Below are 24,549 nucleotides of genomic sequence, written 5' to 3'. Positions count from 1 at the left end.
CCAACTTATAATCACCATCACCCCCCAATTTATAATCACCATCACCCCTCAATTTATAGTCACCATCACCCCCCAATTTATAATCACCATCACTCCCCCAATTTATAATCACCATCACCCCCCATCTTATAATCACCATCACCTCCCAATTTATAATCATCATCACTCCCACAATTTATAATCACCATCACCCCCCAATTTATAGTCACCATCAGCCCCCAATTTATAATCACCAACACCCCCAAACTTATAGTCACCATCACCCCCCAACTTATAGTCACAATCACCCCCCAACTTATAATCACCATCACCCCCCAATTTATAATCACCATCACCCCCCAATTGATAGTCACCATCACCCCCCCAATTTATAGTCACCATCACCCCCATCTTATAATCACCCTCACCCCCCCAACCTAAAATCACCGTCACCCCTAATCTTATAATCGCCGTCACCTTCCATTTTATAATCACCATCACCCCCCATCTTATAATCACCATCACCCCCCCATCTTATAATCACTATCACCCCCCCATCTTATAATCACCATCACCCCCCAATTATAATGATCGTCACCTCCCATCTTATAATCTCCGTCACCCCCCATCTTATAATCACCGTCAGCCCCATCTTATAATCACCATCACTCCTCAATCTTATAATCACCGTCACCTCCCATCTTATAATCGCCATCACCCCCCAATTTATAATCACCGTCACCCCCCAATCTTATAATCACCGTCACCCCCCATCTTATAATCACCATCAACCCCCATCTTATAATCACCGTCACCCCCCAATCTTATAATCACCGTCACCCTCCATCTTATAATCACCGTCACCCCCCAATTTATAATCACCATCACCCCCCAATTTATAATCACCATCACCCCCCCATCTTATAATCACCATCACCCCCCATCTTATAATCACCATCACCCCCCAATTTATAATCACCATCACCCCCCCAATTTATAATCACCATCACCCTCCATCTTATAATCACCATCACCCCCCATCTTATAATCACCATCACCCCCCAATTTATAATCACCATCACCCCCCCAATTTATAATCACCATCACCCTCCATCTTATAATCACCATCACCCCCCATCTTATAATCACCATCACCCCCCCAATTTATAATCACCATCACCCTCCATCTTATAATCACCATCACCCCCCCATCTTATAATCACCATCACCCCCATCTTATAATCACCATCACCCCCCCAATTCGTAATCACCGTCACCCCCCAATTTATAGTCACCATCACCCCCCAATTTATAGTCACCGTCACTCCCCCAATTTATAATCACCATCACTTCCCCGATTTATAATCACCATCACTCCCCCAATTTATAATTACCATCACCCCCCCATTTATAATTACCATCACCCCCCGATTTATAATCACCATCACTCCCCCAATTTATAATCACCATCACTCCCCCAATTTATAATCACCATCACCCCCTCATTTATAATCACCATCACCCCCCAATTTATAGTCACCATCACCCCCCGATTTATAATCACCATCACTCCCCCAATTTACAATCACCATCACCCCCCAATTTATAATCACCATCACTCCCCCAATTTATAATCACCATCACTCCCCCGATTTACATTCACCATCACCCGCCGATTTAAAATCACCATCACCCCCCCGATTTATAATCACTATCACCCCGATTTATAATCACCATCACCCCCCGATTTATAATCATCACTCCCCCAATTTATAATCACCATCACTCCTCCAATTTATAATCACCATCACCCCCCAATTTATAGTCATCATCAGCCCCCAATTTATAATCACCATCACCCCCAAATTTATAGTCACCATCACCCCCCAACGTATAGTCACAATCACCCCCCAACTTATAATCACCATCATCCCCCAATTTATAGTCACCATCACCCCCCAATTTATAATCACCATCACTCCCCCAATTTATAATCACCATCACCCCCCATCTTATAGTCACCATCACCCCCCAATTTATAATCACCATCACTCCCCCAATTTATAATCACCATCACCCCCCATCTTATAATCACCATCACCTCCCAATTTATAATCATCATCACTCCCACAATTTATAATCACCATCACCCCCCATCTTATAATCACCATCACCCCCCAATTTATAATCATCATCACTCCCCCAATTTATAATCACCATCACCCCCCAATTTATAATCATCATCACTCCCCCAATTTATAATCACCATCACCCCCCATCTTATAATCACCATCACCCCTCAATTTATAATCATCAACACTCCCCTAACTTATAATCACAATCACCCCCCAATTTATAATCACCATCACCCCCCAATTTATAGTCACCATCAGCCCCCAATTTATAGTCACAATCACCCCCCAACTTATAATCACCATCACCCCCCAATTTATAATCACCATCACCCCCCAATTGATAGTCACCATCACCCCCCCAATTTATAGTCACCATCATCCCCCATCTTATATTCACCATCACCCCTCCCCAATTTATAGTCACCATCACCCCCATCTTATAATCACCCTCACCCCCCCAACCTATAATCACCGTCACCCCTAATCTTATAATCACCGTCACCTTCCATTTTATAATCACCGTCACTCCCCATCTTATAATCACCATCACCCCCCATCTTATAATCACCATCAACCCCCATCTTGTAATCACCATCACCCCCCCATCTTATAATCACCATCACCCCCCCATCTTATAATCGCTGTCACCCCACCATCTTATAATCACCATCACCCCCCATCTTATAATCACCATCACCCCCCATCTTATAATCACCATCACCCCCCAATTTATAATCACCATCACCCCCATCTTATATTCACCATCACCCCCCATCTTATAATCACCATCACCCCCCATCTTATAATCACCATCAACCCCCATCTTATAATCACTATCAGCCCCCAATTTATAATCACCATCACCCCCCATCTTATAATCACCATCAACCCCCATCTTGTAATCACCATCACCCCCTCATCTTATAATCACCATCACCCCCCATCTTATAATCGCTGTCACCCCACCATCTTATAATCACCATCACCCCCCATCTTATAATTACCATCACCCCCCATCTTATAATCACCATCAACCCCCATCTTATAATCACTATCACCCCCCATCTTATAATCACCATCACCCCCCAATTATAATGATCGTCACCTCCCATTTTATAATCTCCGTCACCCCACATCTTATAATCACCGTCAGCCCCATCTTATAATCACCGTCACCTCCCATCTTATAATCACCATCACTCCTCCATCTTATAATCACCGTCACCCCCCATCTTATAATCACCATCACCCCCATCTTATAATCACCGTCACCCCCCAATTTATAATCCTGTCATCCCCCCATCTTATAATCACCATCACCCCCCATCTTATAATCAACATCACCCCCCATCTTATAATCACCATCACCCCCCATCTTATAATCACCAAACCCCCCATCTTATAATCACCGTCACCCTCCATCTTATAATCACCATCACCCCCCCCAATCTTATAATCAACGAACCCCCCCATCTTATAATCACCATCACCCCCCCATCTTATAATCACCGTTGCCCCCATCTTATAATCACCGTCACCCCCCCATCTTATAATCACCATCACCCCCCCATCTCATAATCACCATCACCCCCCATCTCATAATCACCATCACCCCGCATCTTATAATCACCGTCACCCCCCCATCTTATAATCACCATCACCCCCCCATCTTATAATCACCATCACCCCCCCATCTTATAATCACCATCACCCCCATATTATAATCACCATCACCCCCATCTTATAATCACCATCACCCCCCCATCTTATAATCAACGTCACCGCCACTCCCAACCTCCCCTTATGGCCACCAGCATACCTTTATTACCTTTATTTCTTAAGAGCTTGTGGTCTTGCCCTCTGCTGTTGATTTTCTAAGCTATGGGTTATGGGTCCTTAGGCTTCTAAATACAAAAGACATCGGCCAGGATTGTCCCAGCACAGCGTGAGTCCTGATGTCAGGACCGAATGTGAGTCCAGAGCCCGCACAGGTAGTTAGTTGGATCAGCAACTCCAAATTAGAGGGCTGACAGTCTGAAGCCTCAGCAATAGCACTAAGAGAGGTGGCCACAGCTAAGGATATGTGGAGAGCTGGAGGACATGTACATTTGCAGCTGAGCCAAGGTCACATGGGCAGGCCCTGGCGATTGAAGGGGGAACCTTTTCAGCGGGGCAGCATAGACTCTGCTGGGACGGCCATGACCACTGGGGACTCCATCCCTGGGCCGGAAACGAAGGCCCCAATCCCCAGGAAGCTGCTGGGAGGCAATGTCAGGCAACAGTGGGTTCACTCCTCCAGTGTCAAAATACTTGTATCTAAATATCCTCACTTGGGGTCCATTGCAGAACTTGTTTACGTGTCATCTGCAGCAGCAGGTGAATCCCCTCCTTTGGGGTTTTGTGTGTAAATGACCTGTGCTCTGTGTTTACACACCAGCCTGATCACACCTTTCGCAAGCAGCCGCTGCAGGGCAGCCCTGGCCAGAGAACCTCTGATCTTTAGTCTTTCAGAGACGACTGCAGGCGTGATGAGTTTGTACTTTGGTAGCACTTTCAACAGTTTATCATATGTGGCTTTGTCAAACAGGACCAAGTTGTTCACCTTGTCCCTTACTTTTCCTTTTGATCACTTCTTGGCCTTGCCTCCAGTCTTGTTTACTGGATCTTTATCCTGTTTGCCCCCTTTGCCCCCATCTTTCTTCTTCTTGTCATCTTTAGGAGGCATGTTCACATAGTCTGGGAAAAAGGCTGTCAATTGGCCCATTAATTATTTAAATTAGCCTCTGGTCAGCAGGTGAGCATTCCTTCAGCTAGAAAAATAATCCCATGGTAGGACAACTTTGGACATTTTACGAGCTTCCACTCCTCCGCTTGCAAGACTGCCACTTGGGAAGACAAAAATCCCAGTCTGTGTCTTATTTTGTTTTTAATATTCCCACCTTTCTAAATATTCTGATTGACTAATCTTATCTCTTCTTTTTCTCTGCACCTACCCCGCCCTCTGCAATCTCTTCATAATGATTAGAAACCAATTGCTCCAGCACCATAGACTGCATACAGGATAAATCAATGTTTGAGTACATGTCCTGATTAACTCAATACCCATTAACGCTGCCTCAAGTAAGTGCTATATGATACACATACCTCAAGATTATCCAGTAAACCAGTGTAAGTTATATCCTAATTAACTTGAGAGGACAATCACTAATTCTTCAATGTGAACGTGTTCCTGCATCAACAACAAGGCAGGATCCTGCAATCAGCGTCCACACTGACAACTGCTGCTGAAATCAAATGGTCCCAAAACTCAGCAAAGCATCTCAGAAAAATAAAATTGTCTACTTTGCACAGAGAGCAAACGACACCTAAGTAAAAGAGGAGGGCAGGCTGGTGGGACTGGAAAGATCTCGTTCCTTTGGTTCATAAATATAGAATAACAGATACCTGGCAGTGAGTTACAGGCTGAAATCTAATCGAGGGGTTCATGGGGTTTATATATAGATTAACAGATACCCGGGAGTGAGTTACCGACTGGAATCTAATCGAGGGGTTTGGCAGGTTTTGTGTGTGAATAACTGATATCTGGGGGTGAGTTACAGACCAGAATATTACTGAAGATTCAGGACTTTTTCCCCTCCTTGGTGTTGTTCTATTCCCCAGGTACCTATCACCATCTGTTCCTTTGCCCATAATTCAAGTACGAGCCTCGACAGCCCATATAATGTGCCTGAATCATCAATCACAGAAGTCCTCTCCTGAATCCCTCAACTAGGTCACTGTATTCTGAGTCATTCAGAGACACCACTCATCTTCTGTGTTAATGTATGACACAGAATGTTGCAGGTAGTGATATTGGAGGCCGGTGGATTTGTAGTCAGCAGATGCTTCTGTTCAAGAGTAGAATTTTACATAAAAAGCAATGAGCTTTCCTGTTCCAATCAGAGGACCATGAACTTCAGCAGGAACTGCTGTTAAACCTTTTGTTTTTTCCTCCTAACCTTGCATTGCATATTTCACCAATTGCTGCCTTTGTTCAATAAGAAACCTGTACACATCATGCCTTTCGATGGCAGTTCTCTCCTGTTTGTCATTGTGGGAACAATATAGATCAAACACATGTCAAAACAAGGAATTACTGTACCCGAAAGCAGGATGCTTGTTCGAAAAGTGCAACAGAGTAAGACGTGTTCAGCACACGAATATGGCAGCGCAATCGTCTTACTGCATTGAGCAAGCCAGCAAGATAATTACAGTTTACATAATAAAATAAAATAAATGCAAAGTAGGGTATTTAGTATAACCCCAACAGGGTAAATAATGACCCATTTTGCTGTTATATCCCTGGATTGGGACATGTAAATAAGTTAAAGATAGAGGAGGGACTGTGAATCTTTATACACACATACCCCACTTTATGTAATCAAATAGTAAATTACCACGGGGGTGACTATGTTATACATTAATATCCAATCTAGGATGCTGCCAGCTGTGTTCTTCCCAGCAGAACAAGTTTCCTAGCAGTTTGAGTAGTTAAAATTATCGCTGCTTGTGGGATCATACTGTGCACAAAATGACTGTCATAATTGTCTCCAAACTGTGCCGCACCGTCAGAGATATTGGTCTTTTGGATGAGATATTAAACTAACATCCTGTCTGCCCCTCTCAATGAACGTAAAATATCCCATGGCACTATTTCGAAGAAGAGCAGGATAATTCTCCCCAGTGTCCTGGCCCATTATTTATCCTTCAGTCAACATCACCGAAACAGGTCATCTGGTCATTATCAGAAGGCTGTGGGAGTTTGCTGTGTCCAAATTGGCTATGGTGTTTCCTACATAACAGTGACTCGTACTTCATTGGTGATATAGTGCTTTGGGACATTCTGAGGTTGTAAGTCTTTGTTTATAAGTCAAAGGAGACTGTTAAGGAGCAGAATAACTGAAATGTAAATGTAACTGCAGGAGGAAAGGATATCAGGTTCAGAATGGGGCCCTTTCTATGGTAGGGCAGACTCAAGTCAGTACGGGAACACCAACCAGTTTGTACAGAGTCCTTTCGGAGACGTCCAGTAGCCCACGGTTAAGATATAAATATATTTTAAACATGCTCCTTAAGCACGTTATCCATGGTTCTAACAGGCAGGCAGCTCTGAGAAAGCAGGCAGTGCGTGCACAGCATGTGTAAGCACTAGCCTTAATATCATGCAGCCGGCATTATTGCCAAGTGTTAGCTTGGCTCACTGCTTGTGTTAAATGGCAAGTTTACCGCATGTGGAGCTACGCACTATGCTACGGCTCTAGGTTGTTGTGAAGCACTGCATTATACACTGCCCCACCACCACCCCCATCCCCGTCTCACACTCTCACTCTCCCTTTCTTACAGAATGTTACTGTCACATTGATAAACATGTGACATTCTTGATCACACACATTCACCTTGCATTATGCCAGGCTGGGTTTTGTCTGGCTTCCTGCCTCAAATTCCTTATAGAATACTCTCTACAACTACGAGACAAGCACCTGAATTTAAAACGGGCACGTTCCCCATCAATACCCCTCCCTCCAGCTTCAGAATCAACGTGGTCAAGTACATTTCAGTCTGCCGTATCCTGCAGCTGGGTCTGTAACTAATCCACAGAGACTTGTACCGAATAAAACACTGATGTGAAATGCATCAGACTCACCAGCGCAGCTCAGGCCTACACAGACAGAAATACAAACAGGATTAACAATAGATGTGAAAGTCAAAGCAGCTGCCTGTGAGAAAACAAGAACATTTGGTGTCTTTTATTTTCTTTAAGGCAATGCAGGAGCAGGAAACTGGAGTCGATGGGATGGTGCAAGTTGAACATTTTTAACCACGTTTTCCCAAACTATCCCTGTGTCACCTCTCAACCCCCAACCTCCCCCACCAACCTGCAGCACCCACCCCCCCGATACATGCCCCTCTCCCCCATACACCCCCCACCCCCTCCTCTGGACAAGTGTCCTCTCCTGAAAGAATTGACCTGTGTGGGGGCTCCACCTCCATAGGAATTCACTGCCCTCTGGTACTTCCCCCAACTGCTACTTCGGGAATAAGTGAGAATGTCAGAAAGTGACTGTATGAGAGTCTAGGTGGAAGAGTGGTGAGAGGTGGCTGACTGAAGCAAACACAGAGCTGTATCTTAATCTAATGCCACCCAATTGCCTCACACAACCATTCAGAAAAAAAATGGATAGCAATCAGGATTGCTGATTTTACCCCTTTCCCTTGCCCAGGAGAACTGTGGGCAAATGTTAATCTCCCACTAGCTTAAACTAACCCAACACCGTCGATAATTTCAAACCTAGGGTCTTCTAGACAGTATAATACCATAGAACCTTCCAGAACAATAGGAATGCCATGTGACCCTTAATGCTTGTGCTGGCTCTTTGAAGATCTATTTGATTAGTCCCACACCCCTGTTCTTTCCCCATAAGCCTCAAACGGTTGTGAATCTTGGGAATTCTCTGCCACAGAGAGATGTGGATTCTCCATTGTTGAATATATTTAAGATTGGGATTGACAGAATTTTGGACTCAGGGCATCATGGGATATAGGGAGCAGGCAGAAAGTGGAATTGAGGCAGAAGATCAGCCATGACCATACTGAATGGCGGAACAGGCTCGAGGGGTGGGATGGCCTACTTCTCTTCCTATTTCTTACGTTCTTAAATTACAGATAAAAGAGCCAGTGGAAATCTGTGTCCTAAAATCCACATGATTATCCAATCCCATCAAAAGTAGCACAGATCATTGAACGAAACTGTGCACTTTATACTAAAACAATGATATTGCCAAAGTGTTCTCAGCCTCTACAATAAAATAATTGCTAAGCATTAACCACTGAATAATCGAGCAACAGTATAAGCTTAGCTCAGTAATTCTTTGTGGTTGACATATATTGGTAGGCATTTGGTTCATTGGTATTCTGTGACAATAGAGTGACTCAGAAAGGATTTGGCTTACTGCAATTCTACCCAAAGAGAGTGAAAGGGAAGGTTTTATTTATCTATTCTTGGGACATGGGTGTTGCTGGCTAGGCCAGCATTTATTGCCCATCTCTAATTGCCCCTGAGAAGATGGTGATGAGACACCTGCCTGAAAAACTGCAGTCCATGTGGTGTGGTTAACCCACAGTCTGTTAGGGAGGAAATTCCAGGATTTTGACCCAGCGGCAGTGAAGGAACGGTGATATATTTCAAAGTCAGGATGGTGAGTGGCTCGGAGGGGAACTTCCAGGTGGTGATGTTCCTATGTGTCTGCTGCCCTTGTCCTTCTAGATGGTAGAGGTCGTGGGTTTGGAAGATGCTGTCAAAGGAGCCTTGGTGAGTTTCTGCAGTGCATCTTGTAGATGGTACACACTGCTGTCACTGTGTTGGTGGTGGAGGGAGTGAAAGTTTAAGGTGGTGGATGAAGTGCCAATCAAGCGCGCTGCTTTGTTCTGGATGGTGTCAAGCTTCTTGAGCATTATTGGAGCTGCACTTATCCGGGCAAGTGTAGAGTATTCCATCATGTTCCTAACTTGTGCGTTGTAGATGGTGGACAGGCTTTGGGGAGTCAGGAGGTGAGTTACTTGTTGCAGCATTCCTTGCCTCTGACCTGTTCTTGTATATATGCGTCTGGTCCATAAGACCATAAGACATAGGAGCAGAAATTAGGCCATTCAGCCCATCGAGTCTGCCCCGCCATTCAATCATGGCTGATAAGTTTCTCAACCTCATTCTCCCGCCTTCTCCCTGTAATCTTTGATCCCCTTACCAATCAAGAACCTATCTATCTCGGTCTTAAATACATTCAATGACCTGGCCTCCACAGCCTTCTGTGGCAATGAATTCCATAGATTCACCACTCTCTGGCTAAAGAAGTTTCTTCTCATCTCTGTTCTAAAAGGTCTTCCCTTTACTCTGAGGCTGTGCCCTCGTGTCCTAGTCTCTCCTACTAATGGAAACATCTTCCCCACGTCCACTCTATCCAGGCCTTTCAGTATTCTGTAAGTTTCAATCAGGTCCCCCCTCATCCTTCTAAACTCCATCGAGTATAGACCCAGAGTCCCCAAACGTTCCTCATATGTTAAGCCCTTCATTCCTGGGATCGTTCTCGTGAACCTCCTCTGGACCCTCTCCAGGGCCAGAACATCCTTCCTGAGATATGGAGCCCAATATTGCTCACAATATTCTAAGTGTGGTCTGACCAGGGCCTTATAAAGCCTCAGCAGCACATCCCTGCTTTTATATTCTAGTCCTTTTGAAATAAATGCCAACATTGCATTTGCCTTCCTAACTACTGACTCAACCTGCAAGTTAACCTTAAGAGAATCCTGGACTAGGACTCCCAAGTCCCTTTGCACTCCAGATTTCTGAATTCTCTCCCCATTTAGAAAATAGTCTATGCCTTTATTCTTCCTACCAATGTGCATGACCTCACACTGGCCCAAGTTGTATTCCTTCTGCTGCTTCTTTGCCCATTCTCCTAACCTGTCCAAATCCTTCTGCAGCCTCCCTGCCTCCTCAATACTATCGGTCCCTCCACCTATCTTTGTATCATCTGCAAACTTAGCCAGGATGCCCTCAGTTCCTTCATCTAGATCATTAATATATAAAGTGAAAAGTTGTGGTCCCAACACTGACCCCCGCGGAACTCCACTAGTCACCAGCCGCCATCCTGAGAAGGACCCCCTTATCCCCACTCTCTGCCTCCTGCCAGACAGCCAATCTTCTATCCATGCTAGTATCTTGCCTCTAACACCATGGGCTCTTATCTTACTAAGCAGCCTCCTGTGCGGCACCTTGTCAAAGGCCTTCTGGAAGTCTGAGTAGATAACATCCATTGGCTCTCCTTTGTCTAACCTACTCGTTACCTCCTCAAAAAATTCTAGCAGATTTGTCAGGCATGACCTCCCCTTGATGAAACCATGCTGACTTTGCCCGATTTTACCATGCACTTCCAAGTATTCTGAAATCTCATCCTTAATAATGGACTCTAAAATCTTACCAACGAACCGAGGTCAGGCTAATCGGCCTGTAATTTCCCGTCTTTTGCCTCAGTCCCTTCTTAAACAAGGGGGTTACATTAGTGATTTTCCAGTCCTCTGGGACCTTCCCTGACTCGAGTGATTCCTGAAAGATCACCACTAACACCTCCACTATCTCTTCAGCTATCTCCTTCAGAACTCCGGGGTGTAATCCATCTGGTCCAGGTGATTTATCCACCTTCAGACCTTTCAGTTTTCCTAGCACCTTCTCCTTGGTAATGGCCACCATTCTCACCTCTGCCCCCCGACTCTCTTGAACTTTGGGGATGTTACTCGTGTCTTCCACCGTGAAGACTGACGCAAAGTACCTATTCAGTTCCTCTGTCATTTCTTTGTTTCCCCACTACTACTTCTCCAACGTCATTTACCAGCGGCTCAATGTCCACTTTTGCCTCTCTCTTACCCTTTATATATCTAAAAAATCTCTTGCAATCTTCTTTATATTACTGGCTAGTTTACCCTCATATTTAATCTTCTCTCACCTTATTTCTTTTTTAGTTGTCCTCTGTTGGTCTTTGTAGGCTTCCCAATCCCCTGGTTTCCTACTGCTCTTTGCCACATTATATGCTTTCTCTTTAGCTTTTATGCTGTCCCTGACTTCTCTTGTCAGCCATGGTTGCCTCGTCCTCCCTTTAGTATGCTTCTTCTTCCTTGGGATGAATTTTTGCTGTGTCTCCCAAATTACTCCCAGAAACTCCTGCCATTGCTGTTCCACTGTCTTTCCTGCTAGGCTCATCTCCCAGTCAATTCTGGCCAGCTCCTCCCTCATGCCTCTGTAGTTGCCTTTATTCAACTGTAATACTGTTACATCTGATTGCAGCTTTTTCCTCTCAAATTGCAGGGTAAATTCTATCATATTATGGTCACTTCCTCCTAAGGGTTCCTTCACCTTAAGCTCCCTTATCAAATCTGCTAATCAGTTAATTTTCTGGTCAATGGTAACCCCAGGATGTTGATAGTGGGGGATTCAGTGATGCTAATGCCATTGAATGTCAAGGGATGGTGGTTAGAGTCTCTCTTTTTGATGATGGTCATTGCCTGGCACTTGTGTGGCACAAATGCTATTTGCCACCTAGCTCAAGCCTGAATGTTGTCAGGGTTTTGCTGCATACAGGTACAGAATGGTCTGAAGGATTGGAATCCAATGTGTAGATCAGGGTCAAGAAAGAGCTTACACCACAAATACTCTATTCCCAAATAATGGGGTCACATGAACAGAAATACAGTCTGTACCTGGGCTCCTCATCTTCATCACAATGAATGCCAACACTTCCTCAGAAATGTCAGGAAAATATAATAATTTTCATAATGTTTGGAATTTATTGTAAGGATAGAAATAATGTGTGTGTGTAGTCGGGGGGGGGAACTATATTGAATTAAAGGCAGCTGGTCTGAAGGCTTTGATGTGTCAGAAGAGAAGCTAAGTTTGAAATGTTAAATAGGTAAACATGGTTGAAGTTGTAGAATGGGAGGTGTCAAAGGGAACATTTGTATTTTTAAATAAACCAGAGTAGCTTGAATTCAAAAGCGGAGGTGAAATGTTACACCTAGCCAGGAGAAATTAAGAAACAGTGTGTTTATTTCTCCCAGGGATTACTGGTAAGATTGGTACTATGATAGATTTTTATTATTAGAGAGGTAAAGTCCAAAGACATAGTGAAACAATGAGAATTTACATTCAAAAGGGGGAAATATGTATAAAGGAGAGAAAAGCCCCCAGTATCTAAGCCTCAAGCTGCTGTCTTCAAGGAACTGAAGCTGAAAAAAACTCACTTTGAATTTGACAGTTCAGGGTATCGTGTTACTTTGCCTGGGTCTCCTAACCTCTGTGTGTTTTACTGTTGCCTTAACAGAGATGTGACTGGGAGTTAGATTAACTAGGGGGCTAGGAGTTATTATAGTAGTAATTTGTAAACTTATGTATGTGCTTAATCATTTTTTATTAATAAATGTTTAAGTTAGCTTTGTAAGAAACCTATAAGACTCAGTGGTCTTATTACTACTGAATTCAAGGCACACATCTCGAAATATATATAAATTGAAAAACAGTTGTGGCAGTTGTTTCAAGTTTCCCTTTGGGATTTGAGCAGCTCAGTATTTACCATCGGCTGTGCCATAACAAGAAGGTGACAAGATTGCGGAGAAGGTGCAAAGTAGATTTACTGGAATGGTACCAGGGATGAGATACTTCAGTTATGTGTCATGAGCAGAAAAGCTGGGGTTGTTCTCTTTACAGCAGAGAATGTTAAGTGGAGAAGTAATAGAGGCGTTAAAAATTATGGAGGTCTTTATATCTGGAGGAGATAGGGAGAAACAGTTTCCACAGGTAGGAGAGTTGTTAACCAAGGGCCACAGTTTTAAAGCAACTTGCAAAAGAACCAGAGCGGAGATGAGGAGAATTTTTATGTACACAGTGAATTATTATGACCTGCAATGAACTGCCTGGAAGGGATGTGGAACTGCTTTCTAAAAGGAATTGGATAAATACTTGAATCATAGTGAGGAGCTTTAAACTCAAAGAGCAGACAGGTTTAATTTGAGTAGAAGGTTAAAGTGTTACAAACCTGAAGTTGACCCAAACCAATCTGCAACCACCCACTTTCACTGTTAACAGAGATGGGATGGTTCATGGGAAACCAACCTACTCCAGGGAGACTGGTTGTCACCGTAAATATTAAAATTCCAAAGCATGCAAGAGAATCCCATTTTTCAGGATCCCTTCCTCTTATTCAGCCCCCGCTTCCCTTACTGAACCCTCCTCCCCTTATTAAGCTCCCAGGCCTCACAAAGCCCCCCCCAGCTCTTACTGAACCTCCTCCCCTTACTAACTCCTTTCTCCTTAGCGAACTTTCCCCACCCTCTCCAGGTGGGTCAGGTAATTTAAAATCCAATCCATAGAATCTTACAGTACAGAAGGAGACCATTCAGCCGATCATACCTGTGCTGGTTCTTTGAAACAAAGCAGCTTAACAGTTTGTATCTGGCCTTCAGTGCCTTTGGAAAGAGGTATGTGGAGGGTTGGGGGACATGTATAAAAGGAGAACAACTCCAGCTTCTCTAGTCACTCCACATAACTGAAGTACTGTATCTCTGGTACCATTCTAGTAAGTCTCCCTTGTACCTTGTCAGCCTTCCTAGGAAATGTTGCATTGCGATGAGGAGGAACCCTTATTTCTTGAACCTGATCTACACATTGGATTTCAATGCACCAATCTGTGCCTGCATACAACCAAATCCCGACAACCTTCAGGCTTGAGCTCAGAAGTCGCGAATAACATTTGACACACACAAGTGCCAGGCAATGACCATGTTACATGCCCTGGATTAGGTTCATGTATAGTTAAACATTGGGCAGTATGACCATATCCTGAAATGTAATATGTGAGTAGCACCATAGCACTGGAAAAAAATCCCTAAACTTGTAAAAATAATGCTTCTCCTTAAGTTATTAAGAGGAAAAAAAGGAATCTGCATTTATATAGCAAGTTTCACAACCTCGACACCTCAAAAGAACTTCTGCAGTCAATGAAGTACCATTTGAACTATAGTCACTGTTGTAATGTAGGAAACACAGCAACCAATTTGCACACAGCTAGCTCCCACAAACCACAATGTGGGAAAGAATAATTGATCTGTTTGTGTGATGTTGATTGAGGGATAAATATTGGTCAGGACACCAGAGATAACTGCCCCTTTCTTCTTTGAAATTATGTAATGGGATCTTTTACGTCCAGCTGAGAGAGCAGACAGGGCTTCGGATTAATGTCTCATATATAAAAAAGGCACCTTCGAGAGCACCATACTCCCTTGGTACTGCACTGGAGCGTCTTTCGCCTTGGGTTCAGGGTCTAGGTGGGGTTTCTTTAGTGATTGTCTGTTACCCTAAGAATACTACCATTGACTGTTATTTGTAAAAAAACATTCTTGTTTATTTACAGATCTATATACATCTCAGTACTCTACACAAAGTTGTACTTCTGCTTCCCACCAAATCTGTCACTTAGTCATGTCACATTGCATTGCAGTTACATCAGTAGTTACATCAGTATCAGGTGCTCCTGATGTTAACCCTTTACTCTACATTTCCCCCTAAGTCTTTGTCCGTACTATATACATACTCCTACATCTCCCCTTTCACAGGGTTAGTCTCTCAGGTGCCTTGACCAATTTCCCTGATTTCATCCTCATTTCATTTAGACTTTGAATACAAACTATACTCTCTTGTTGGTCAATTGGACTGTCTTCCACCTGGGTGGTTGTAGAGTTTCTGCTTGTTTCTAGTTCCTTGTCTCCACCCGGATCTAAAATAGTACGTCAAGGTTCCATTGGCTTCCTTCCCAATGATATCAAGGCTTATTGGTTCCTTTTGCTATTTCTCTTGTCCATCTCAGTTCAAAAGATCTCAGTTGTGGAGCTCTTCCTATTAGAATGTCATCTTTTTGTTGATCTCGTATCCACACTCTCTCCCTGGACTGTTGCACTTTCCAGTCTCGTGCTCTGTGCCTGAAGCTGAAATTATGAGCTTGCCTGTCTCTTTGTTGTTCCTCACACTTCCTAACTCTCTCACAATCATCTGGGGCAATGTTAGGTTGTAGCGTTTGTTGGAGAGCTGGAAGTTGTGTTTCTAGCCATCTTCCCATCAATAGTTCTGATGGCGAGAACCTGATTTTTAGCGGTGAGGTTCTATAGTTAAGAAGGGCTAAGTTAATATCTTCATCCTTTTTCATCGATTCTTTGATTGTTTGAACTTCTCTTTCTGCTTTTCCATTTGACTGAGGATATCTAGGTGAACTTGTCACCTGCATGAAACCATATTCCTTTGTAAAGTTATGGAACAGTTTGTTAGCAAACTGACTGTTGTCTTACATCCTACGTCCAGGATGCTATGTCTCGTGAAGATTCTTCTTAGTGATGTAATGACTGCCTCCGCCATGGTGCTACGCAGTCTATACACTTCAGATGAAAACTTTGTCATTAAACCCAAATAAATCTATTCCCAGGTGATCCCATGGCCTCTGAAGAAAGGTAAAGGGTGCAAATGGTTTGCTTTGCTGCTGGCAATGCACTGCTCACGTAAGGCAATTTGTGATTAACTCTTCAATGGAGTAGCTGATACCTGGCTATCAAATTAACTATTGGTCTCTTGCTCTGCATTTTGCTTTTCCCAAGTGACCTTGATGGATTTTCTGAAGAATGTCGAGTTGAAGTGTTTCAGGGATGACTAATCTGTCATTAAAAACTAAGAAATCATCAATGATTGAGAGACGTTTTCTTTGTTTGAAGTACTGGCAAAGTACTGGATTATTTGGATTGTACTCTGGTCATCCATTCTGGCAATAGTCTTTTATTTTGATGCACTCGTCATCCTGCTGTTGTGTTTGCTTAATCTTTTGTAATCTCTTCTCAGCGGCTGGTAAGTGTTTGGTAATAAGTGAAGTCTTTGCTTCTACTTCCTCAATAAAATTTAAATCTTCCAGGTTGACTTCATCCACTGGCTTTCCTGATAATGCATCTGCTATTGTCTGGTACTTCCCTTTAACTTACTCAGTAAATGAATTGTATCTCATGAGTCTCAGTCTAAAATGTTGTATTCTAGGCAGCACTTACGCATTTTCCTCTATGATAAGGAGAGTAACCAAAGGTTTGTGGTCGGTTTCAAATTCAAACCTTGATTCTGTGACATAAACAGAGAACTTCTTGCAGGCTCATGTGGCTACTAATGCTTCTTTCTCAATAGTTGCATATCTCTTCCATGTCTGTGAGAGACCTTGAGGCACACTGGTCTTCTTTGTCCATTTTTTTGAATTTGAAACAGTACTGTGCCCAAGGCCCTAGATGATGCATCCGCTGCAATAATTGTTGGCAACTCTGGATCGTAGTGTGCTGGAATTTCTAATGTTACTAGGAGATCTTGTCAAAAGCAATTTCTGGTCAACGTTCCAGCAACGCTGTTGACCTTGTCTCAATAGCTGTCATTACGGCTCATTGATTTCCACCAAGTTTGGTAGGAACTTGCCTATTTGCTTTACCATGCCAAGGAATCTCTGTAATTCTGTGATGTTTTTGGCTGTGGGGGCTCTTTAGTGTCCTTGGTTCTCTGTGGCTCAGCTGTACTTCCCAAAGCTTGCACAATGTGGCCTAAGAATTTTATCATAGGCTTTGCAAATTCACATTTGTCATTTAATGTCAAACCTGCTTCTTGTAGAATTTTGAAGACCATTCTTACATGATGGTCATGTTCTTCCCTCGGTGAACCATGCACAAGAATGTCATCCATATGGCAATTACTCCTTCCATGCCTTCCAGGATCTGAGGCATCATTCTTTGGAATACCTCAGGTACAGAAGCAATTCCGAATGGTAACCTGTTAAAACAATAACAACCACATGGGGTGATAAAAGTCGTTAGCAACCAGGATTCTTTGTCCAGAGGCAACTGCCAAAAGCTTCTGTTAGCATCCAATTTTGTGAAGAGGGTGCTTTTTGCTAATTTGGCGAGACTTTCACCCACTGATTTCATCAGGTGGCTCTTACGCTCTCTACTGACTTGTTTAAATTGAGTCAAGACAATGCAGATTCTGACTGAACCAATAGGCTTTGGTACTGTGACCATCCCAGAACACCACATTGTCGGTATGGTTACTGGAGAGATGAGAGATGTTCAATTTCGCACATGACTTTGTCTAAGAGTGGGTGAGGGACCTTCCTCACTGTGAAGAGACATATTGGCTTAGCATCCACCCTTAGGGTCATATGATGTTGTATTTTCAGATTTCCTAAGCCTGAAAGTAGGGATGGAAATTCAATTCCTGAATACTTTACTGAACTGCTTGTCAGCAATTTCATCAACCTTGTAAACGAGCCTCAATTGCAAGCATACTTTTCTGCTTAGTAATGAATACTTCCAGTTCTTCATCACATACAGGGGTTCCACAATTTCTTTATCCTTGTATCTTAATCTTGCCAAGTGTCGGCCTATTACTTTTAATGTATTCCCTCCTGGACCTTGCAACTGGATGATATTTTTAAGCCAATTAATTTCATCAAATAACACTGAAACACCTGGCCCAATATCTAGCTTGAAATTCTGTGCTTTGACCATCAACTTCTAACTTAATGCTCCAATAATTATTTTCTGTTTTGTTAACTTCTCCTAGGAAGGTTATTTGCTTTTTCTGTGGCTCTTCCACTTGGATTTTACTTGGTTTTGTTGTTATCTTCTTTTGCTTCCTATGAGCTATAGCCACTTTGGATCTGCAAACTATTTAAAAATGTCCTAACTTCCCACAGTCGTGGCTCTCAGCTCCCCTGCTGGACAATCTTCCCTGCTTCCGTCACACTGAGAGCATCACAGGATGGCGGCTGACACACTTTTTTCCAATTTTGCGGGCTTGTTTTTCACTGTGTTTTTCTCTTTTTTGTTCTAGATATTGAATGTTATCAATTTTTTTTTCCAAGGGACACTACTTTCCCCATGAACAATTGCCCTGTTTTGCTTCCTAGGCTTAGTCTGTCATGCTATTTGTACTGCCTTTTTGAGAGTTAAATCTTCCCTCATTTTCAAAAACATCAGATAGGGTTTCATCTACAACCCCAAACACTATACAATAGCATATTAATTCAGCTCTGAGGATCTCACAGTCACAACTTTCTGTGAGCATGTACAGATCATAGATTCACATGGATTTTGCTTATTGATGTCCTGTTTTACAATAGCACCATCTGCTATGGCCCCTACTGGGTAGACTAAAGTATTGACCTGATCCTTCTGTTCCTTCGTATGCAAACCTGAAGCCGTCCTGTATCTGGAGAATCTCTTCCTCCAATTGTCCCAGTGTTGAGTTCACTCTGAGCCTTCTGCATTTTGGAACAGTTCTGGGAGTAACAATGTAGACTCCATGCTTACTCTAAGCTCTGGATCTGTTGCTGCTTCAGTAGTTTGGCTGTTTGACTATGATCTGTACTCACTGCTGTCTGGGCTCCAGGTCTGTGTGTCTGCTTGCATCTGCAGCACCCACGATGCTCTGTTCTCAGGTGATTTCTTCAATCTTTTTTCAATCTTTTTATTTTGTCCTCTTCCAAGGATTCAGAGGTCTCTTAGGTCTGCAGTTCTCTCTTAGAGTTTTTCTGAGTCTTTACACTCCGCCTGCTGCCATGATGTTTCGGATGGTACACATGAACAGTCGACAGAAACTGTCACCTGCCACCATGTTTTGTCATGGGTTCAGGATCTAAATGATGTTTCTCTAGGGTTTGCCTGTTACTCTAAGAATGCTACCATAGACTATTATCTGTAAAAACTATTCCTGTTTATTTACAAATCTATATACATCTCAGTACTCTACATGAGATTAGACTTCTGCTCCCCACTAGATCTAAGTCGCCTAATCATGGGACATTGCATCACAGTTACATCAGTAGTTACATCAGTATCAGGTGCTCTTAATGTTAACCCTTTACAGAGTGTCAGCCTGGATTTTTGTGTTCAAGTCTCTGAAATGGGACTTAAACCCAAATCTTCTGACACAGAGGTAAGAGTGCTACCAGTTATCAAAAATAACAAGAAAAATACTTCATGATTTAAATAAGCAAATAAAAGTAAATGGATCAGAAATTCAAAAAGTATTTTTTTCTTCTGCAGTGTTTATCCACAGGAGGACAGGGAACAGCAATCCTTCTCTGGAATTCCACTGCACCAAAGAGCCCAAAGTGATATCATGTCAGAAATTCATTCACACTCAGTCTGTGAGCTCAATAAGCATTCCTGTCTCTGAGGCTGACGGCTATGGGTGGAAGCTTCACTCCAAGGACTTCACAACCTAACGTGGACTGACACTCCAGCAAAGTTATGAAAGAATGCCTCATTAAAGGCTGGAGATGCTGTCTTTCGATTGAGATGATAACCTGACTGTGTCTGTTTAAATAAAATATCCCATCACGCTACTCAAAGAAGACCAGGGAGTCCTCCTAAAGCAAAAGAATGAAAGGTCATGGGCCTGAAACATTAATACTGTAGCCCTCTCTACAGGTGCTGTCTGACCTGATGAGTATTTCCAGCTTTTTCTGTTTTTACTTCTCTTGATCCCCCTGGCCCACATCCCTCCCTCAAACAACTCTATCAGAGATAGTCCAGAAATCCCTGGATCCCATTTGCTTTTTTACCAATTTTATTGACTTGTACTGCCACCTTCAAAGATCTGTTTATGTGAACACCCAGGTCTCTCAATACTGCCAATCTTAAAAAGTCCACCTCATTCCTTTTTTTAAAGCTAAGGAACCCAGGTGAGGAGCAAAGACGTGTGATACAGGTACAAGTGGAAGAGAAGAAGACTAAATATAGGAGGGAAGGAGAATTGTTTAGGTGACACCAAACTTGTGTTTAAAGCCTACTGATTATGGGAGGAAGACAGGATGGTGTGTAGTGAGCAGCTATGCAGAATAAGGTCCAGGGAAATCATAAGATGAAGTAAATATTGTGATACATTTTAATTTCAATAGGTAAGGATGCAGGGAACAAGGAAACTGTCTAAGCAGTTAGCTTTGTGGAAATAAAACCAATGGAGGATTGCTTTTAATTATCATTCCTGGCACCTCTAATTTATCAGCCTTCATTTTTCAATCCATCAGAGTCCAGAATTTCTGAGATGCAAACTTCAAGGAGTCTTTGAAAAGTTGGAGAAGTGTTATGCCAGTAAAATTCACATCAGTGTGTATCACTCTGTTGAATGTCGAAGCTCATGGGCATTCTACAATGCATCCCCAATTCAATACAGGATTTTGGACATCCATCAGGATTAGTCACTGTAACTAACATAGAAGTATTCTTGTATTGATTTCAAACATGATCCTGCAGCTGCATCTGGGCCTCCTCTCAGTCTCTCAACCCTTCCTCCTCTCTGTCTCTCAACCCTTCCTCCTCCAAGTCACAATCCCTCTTCTTCTCTGTCTCTCAAACCCTCCTCTTCTCCGTCTCTCAATCCCTCCTCTCTTTTGTCACTCAATCCCTCCTTCCCTCTGTCTCACAATCCTTCCTCCCCTCTCTCAATCCCTGTTATCCCATGATTCTCAATCCCTCCTCTTCTCTGTCCCTCAATCCCTCCTCTCCTCTGTCTCTCAATCCCGCCTCCCCTCTGTCTCACAATCCTTCCTCCCCTCTCTCAATCACTGCTCTCCTCTGACTCTCAATCCCTCCTCCCCTTGATCTCTCAATCCCTCCTCTCCTGTCTCTCAATCCTTCCTCCCCTCTGTCTCTCAGTTCATCCCCCCCTCAGTCTCTCAATCCCACCTCCCCTCTGTCTTCCAAAACCTCTTCCCCCTGTCTCTCAATCCATCCTCTTCTCTGTCTCTCAATCCATCCTCCTCTCTGTCTCTCACACCCTCCCCCCAGTTCGACTCCATTTACCTGTCTAACTCTCACTTCCTTTTCCTCCCCTCTGTACCTCACTCCTCTTTCTTCACCCTTCCTCCCCTCTGTCTCCCATTCCCTTTTTCATGTACCCAGTTCCTCATTCTGTTTTTTCAACCCCACTTCCCCCCCACCCCCTGCTAAACCCATCTCTCTTTCCCACAGTGACAAGCAGTGGCTTGTACCATACGCTTTGACAAGTGCCATCATTACAAGTAACGTTATTTGGCACCTTACCCACATCAGAGCTTGACAAGGTAGATGATAAGAGTCTGCTTTCCCCTGGCTGAAGGGTCTAGAACCAGGGGCCACTGACTCAGCAAGGCGTCAGCCTTTTAGGACTGAGATAGGGAGTAATTTCCTCATGCAGAGAATTGTGAGTCTTTGGAATTCTTAAACCCACAGGACTCAGTTTTTGTGTACACAGTAGAGTGAAATAGTGGTTACATTACTGGAAAAGTAATTGATATTCCTGGACTAACGATCCAGAGACATGTGTTCAAGTCCCACCTTGGTAGCTGGGGAATTTAAATTAAATTTATTAAATAAAATCTGGAATAAAATTTTAGTTTCAGTAATGGCGACCATGAAACTACCAGATTTTCATAAAAACCCATCTGGTTTTACTGCTGTCCTTTCAGGAAGGAAATCAGTCATCCTTCCCTGGTCTGGTCCTGATCCACAGCAATGTGGTTGACTCTTAACCTTTCTCTGAAATAGCCAAGCAAATAGTTATATACAAGGAGGCAGCTCACCGCCACCTTCTCATTTAGGGATGGGTGATAAATGCTGGCCTAGCAACGCCCACATTCTGTGAATGAATAAAAAAAATTAATGACTGAGATGAATAGATTTTTGGACGTTAAGGGAATTAAGCAATATGGGAATGGGGTGGGACGGTAGAGTTGATGTCGAAGATAAGACATGATTTTACTGGTGGGCTGAGCAGGCTCGAGGAGCCATATGGTCTAATCCTATTCCTACTTCTTATGTTTTTATGACAGTGTGCTTTCAGCTCTGTCCTGGTGGTGACATTAAAGATACTCTTTGTCTGCTGTAAAGTGCTCACCACAATACTTTGTTAATAATAACAGTAATAATAATGTGTTGCAATTTACCTTGATCTCAACTATGAATCCCTCTTTAACTAGCAGCCTTTCATGTGGAACTTTGGTAAAAGCCTTTTGGAAGTCAATTTATATTGCAACACAGGGCTGTCCACAGTCCCCAAGGAAATTGAAATGTTTGGTTGGGTAAAATCTGCCTCTTCTGAATCCAGGTTAATCACTGCTTACTGGGTTATTATTGTATAGAGATAATCCCCGAGGTTACTCCTGATAATCAATTCTATTACTTTACACAGCACAGAAGTAATGAATGCATAATCACCTATGTCTGTTCTTTCCCCCTTTTTGAATTTTGGCACCATGAGATGCTGAGTTTCAATTTTTTCAATATTACTTGGCACGCTTAGGCTAAATACACAAGAAGGTTTTTTTCATAAAAGTAAAATACTGTAGACGTTGGAAATCTGAAATAAAAACAGAAAATGCTGGAAAAACTCAGCAGGTCTGGCATCATCTGTGGAGAGAGAGAGAGAGACAGAGTTAATGTTTCGAGTCCAATATGACTCTTCTTTTTTTGAAATTCTTTGCTCCTATCTGTGCTGATCAGAAAAATACCAGTGTCAATTTCACATATTGATTTACAGCATTGTATCAATTACTTCAAATCGGCTTTGGGCAAGAAAATAAAAACAGATTATAGTTGAAACCCAACACTGTTCAGGAGATTTGGAAAGAAATGTGTGGCATAAACTAGGATTGATGAGAGTTAATTTTCTTCCCCAAACAGCATCCTTCCATTTTAGATTACTTTCACCAGTTCAGCACAGATAGAAATAAAGAACACCAATTTCCTTTGATCTCAACTATGTCCCGTACACATCTGACCTTAAAGTTAATTCCCAACGCCTAGTGCAAAAGTCTGGTACTCTGTGCTGAGGTAGTACTCTGTGCTGTTCCATCAGCACAGAGAATCAATTGAGTTCTGTGTTTTTTAATTTGATAAAGCATATTTGCAGATAGTGTTATGTCGTAGTTTAAAGATGTTGAGTTAATTCGGGATGAACTCTTTCTACCATAGCCAGCAATAAGTTGCATTTATATGGCACCTTTAATATGGTAAAAGGCACTTTGCAGGATCATTTCTGTCAAAAGATTTCATACTGAGTCATGTTAAGTGAGGTTAGGACAGATGGTGAAAAGCTTGATCAAAGAGGTAGTATTTTAAAAAAAGACTTTAAAGGAGCACAGAGAGGTAGAGAGGAGGAGAAGTATGGAGGGAATTCCAGAGCTTGGGGCGTAAGAAGCTGAAGGCATGGCCGCCAATGGTAGAGTGATAAAAACTGAGAATGTGCAGAAGGCCAGAATTAGAATTACCCACAAGCTGGTGCAAATATTTTTATTTATTCATGGGGTGTGGGTGTCACTGGCTGGGCCAGCATTTATTGCCTATTCCTATTTGCCCTTGAGAAGGTGTTAGGGAGCTGCCTTCTTGTACTGTTGCTGTCCATGTGGTGTAGATCAATGCTGAGTAGTCTCGTCGGTTTTATTCTTAATTGGCTTCTTTGTAGTAGTTTGATATAAACTGAATGACTTTTCAGAGGACAGTTAAGAGTCAATTACATCGTTGTGGAATTGGAGCCATATCTCGGGCAGACTGTGTAAAGGCAGCAGATTTCCTTCCCTTAATGACACTAATGAACCAAATGGATTTTTACAACAATCTGGTAGTTACATAGTCTTCATTACTGAGACAAACTTTTATTCCACATTAATTTAATTAACTATATTTAAATTTTACCAGCTGCCAGGGTGAAATTTGACCTCATATCTCTGGAGCATTAGTCCAGGGTTTTGGATTACTAGTCCAGTAACATTACCACTGTGCTCCCATTCTTGATATCAAGAGCCAT

General features: G+C 42.7%; 1 protein-coding gene and 1 pseudogene across 1 annotated transcript in view; both read right to left on the bottom strand.

Annotated features, from left to right (window-relative positions):
• LOC121293686 (ran GTPase-activating protein 1-like) overlaps positions 1-24,549 on the bottom strand; it is a 468,446-nt gene that overhangs the window by 90,549 nt on the left and 353,348 nt on the right. The gene's annotated exons all lie outside the window — the stretch shown is intronic.
• LOC121293797 lies at positions 4,468-4,839 on the bottom strand (annotated as a pseudogene).

Source organism: Carcharodon carcharias, chromosome 22 (genome assembly GCF_017639515.1).
Source record: "Carcharodon carcharias isolate sCarCar2 chromosome 22, sCarCar2.pri, whole genome shotgun sequence".
Lineage (NCBI taxonomy): Eukaryota > Metazoa > Chordata > Chondrichthyes > Lamniformes > Lamnidae > Carcharodon > Carcharodon carcharias.
The sequence above is the reverse complement of the archived record's forward strand: the minus strand, read 5'-3'. Positions and strand labels throughout refer to the sequence as shown.